Source organism: Sparus aurata, chromosome 14 (genome assembly GCF_900880675.1).
Source record: "Sparus aurata chromosome 14, fSpaAur1.1, whole genome shotgun sequence".
Lineage (NCBI taxonomy): Eukaryota > Metazoa > Chordata > Actinopteri > Spariformes > Sparidae > Sparus > Sparus aurata.
Window position 1 is genome coordinate 23,798,030 of NC_044200.1, and position 3,128 is coordinate 23,801,157.

General features: G+C 42.2%; 1 long non-coding RNA gene across 1 annotated transcript; it reads left to right on the forward strand.

Annotated features, from left to right (window-relative positions):
* Window positions 1-519: 519 nt before the first annotated feature.
* Window positions 520-1,142, forward strand: LOC115595832 (uncharacterized). The gene is made up of 2 exons (XR_003986798.1): window positions 520-677; window positions 767-1,142. It is a non-coding gene; the product is annotated as an uncharacterized LOC115595832 (long non-coding RNA).
* Window positions 1,143-3,128: the final 1,986 nt, after the last annotated feature.

A 3,128-nucleotide genomic window follows, 5' to 3' on the forward strand; every position in this document is an offset into this window, starting at 1 on the left:
AATGCTAGGACTCATGGTTTCACAACAGAACATGGCATTGGAACACTATGATCCATGTTATTTATTTCACCTGTCACTGGTTCTAATGTTGTGGCTCTCAGTGTATACACATGTTCAATACTTTTACAGATACACTCAAAACCTCCACAATGACTCACAAATTCACTAAAAACCTCAACAAAAAAGACTAAAAATGTTCACACTGACATACAAAATAACCATAAATACACACAAAACCTCCACAAATAGACAAAAATTCACTTAAAACTTCCACAATTACACAAAAATCTTCCACAAATTCACTAAAAACTTCCACAAATTTGCTAAAAACCTCCACAAATACACAAAATCTTCTGCAAATTTACTAAATACTTCCACAAAAACGCAGAAAACCTCCACAAATACACAAAATCTTCTGCAAATTTACTAAATACTTCCACAAAAACGCAGAAAACTTTCACAAATACACAAAAAACTTCCACAAATACACAAAACTCTTCCAGAAATTCGCTTAAAACTTCCACAAATTCACCAAACCTGCACAAAGAGACGTGAAACTACCACTGCTCTTCTTTCTCATCTTGCAGGTGACGGACGGTTGAAAGGACGAATCACCGAGACGAACAAGACGATCCAAACAATGGAGACGAGCCGCCACAGGAGCCTGAAGGGAAAGTGTGAGTATCTTTCACCTGGACTTTACGAGGGGGATCAAACATGGCTGATATATCTGCAGAGTGCTGATGGTCACTGTTGGTTTCTCCAGAACCAGAGCAGCCAGGAGTTGAAAGTGTGGGCAGAGGAACAGGCTGCTGAGGACGAGCTGGACGACGGTTTCCTGAACTGAATCCTGATTTCCTGTCATCAAGTTTTGTGGACTGACATGTTGTCTGGTTGGTGCTCGGCCCAGGACAGGAAGGCTCTGCAGCGGGTGATCCATCCATCCACAGAGCATCAGTGACAGAGGAGAGGTGAGGTGTCTGCTCAGAGCTCAAAGAATACTGAACAGACTAACAGAACCAGAAGGAACCGCTGACGTAGCTTCTGTCCTCAGGCTGTGAGACTCCTGAACATCCTCAACAACATAGACTGCTTTGGTTTCTGTCCGTCTGTGATGAAGCATTAAATGAGTCAAACTGATTCTACAAGCCTGGTGTTGTCAAATGTTTTCTATCAGATCAGTAGGAAATGTTGTGCTGCTCAAACAGACTCACACTCTCGGCTGTATAGACTTCAGACACAAGAGCTCCACCGACCATCAGAAGCTCCGTGTTCACTTCCAAACTTAATGTCTGCAGGAGAACAAACAGAACCAGTTTTCTGAACTCGCTGTCGTTCCTCCATCGTTCCCGATCCACATCAGTTCATTCAGAATCTCCTGTCGCTCACAATGGAACATTTTGGCAACAAGAGTTTTGGTATTCCAATATTAATGTTCCCCTCTTTGTTTTTAATAAGTATTTTGTAGTTAATGAGTACGACTGAGGGTCAGTCTGATGTCCATGGCTGTCGGCCATTTTGTCCCTCTCTCTCTCACAGACAGACCACAAGTGTCACAGAAAATAGTAATCAAGCATTTAATTAATTGTTCAATAAATATCAGCATCAATAAATTATTTATTTGTCTAAAATGGATTAAACTACAAAGTTTTCAACATCATTATTTCAGGAATTGACAAGGTATTACTCAAAAAGTACACATCAAAAATACTTCATATTATTCATGTAAGTATTCTAAGAAGTACTAAGTTCAGCAGTATTTGAATGTTGGACTACATCTGCTTCCCTCGTCTCAAAGTTGATGAGTTGTTGAGTTGGTTTTCAGTTTAAAGCCTGAAATAAGGTGTGTGGTTACCACAGGCTGAAGATATCTACACGTTCTGCTCTACCACATAAAATACATCAGTAAATGTCCCACAGTTTAACTATAAAGCGCTCACGTGTCTTAAAAACACACCATCACCTCCAGTAAACTTGTGGATTTCTCTGGTTTGAACATTGTTGTGATGTAAGAACACAACTCAACAACATACAGAACAAAGGTCGAGTCGTTTTTACACATTTTAATGCAGAAATGTTACATATTACATCTTTAAATCAAGTTGAACTCATTCATGATTCCATTTAATTTGATAGCAAATGCAGTCAGAGAGAAATCCTTCACATCATGGTTCAGTTAAACCTCAGTGAGGCGACACAATGGAAACGGTGACATCTGCTGGCAGAAAGCAGCTCCAGAACATGAACGCTGGTGATAAGAACGGCTTCAACACTGACCTCAGAGGGAAAAAGCTCCACAGGTTGACTTCATGTGTGTGTTGATCACGTGATGTGTAAACCAGCAGGGTCGCACGTTAAACTGGAGTTCACTGATGCTGCAGGAAATATGATGATCAAACTGGTGTCACGTCTAAAACGTTCCCCTCAAGTTCAACGTCAGGCTGCACAAGTGACACACAGATACTGAGCTGTAACTTAATGTGTGAAAATAGTTGATTACAAATATATTTAAAGTATAAACATGTTGTAGTTGTAAATGTGTGTTTGGAATGGATGGATTTGTTTGTGTTGTTGTTAAATCCAGGGGGCAGTAGGGAGGGCAGTTAGTGGCCCCAACACATGGAGCTGGATGGTGGACTTGGTGACAGTGGAGCTGATCTCAGAGCAGTTCAGACTGCAGCACTGACAGTGTTCTCCACTTGTTGTGATTGGTCCGTCAGTCACTGCTGGATGAAGCTCTCCTCTCCACTCCACCTCCCAGTAACACGGCCCAGTCAGAGCCTCTCCACCCACCAGCTGATGGTGCTGCTTCAACCTCTCTGGATCATCAGGACACAGCTGATCCTCTCAACTCCTCCACCTTTCATAACCACCAGCTGGTGAGAGAATGAGAGAGAGCAGAAGTGATACATGAGTGTTTCCAGAGACTCCCTCCATCAGCTGTCAGTCAGTGATATAAAGACCAGCAGGACTTCAGTCCTGTTCAGACCACAAGTGGAGCGGCTGTGTAGCGTAGCCAGCTTCCTTTCAGCTTCATGTTAACGTGTTGGAGTGAAGCTCACAGGTTTACTCTGCAGGTTTCACTCAAGTACACAGTGAAATAAACTGCAGAGAGTCCCTGAACGCAT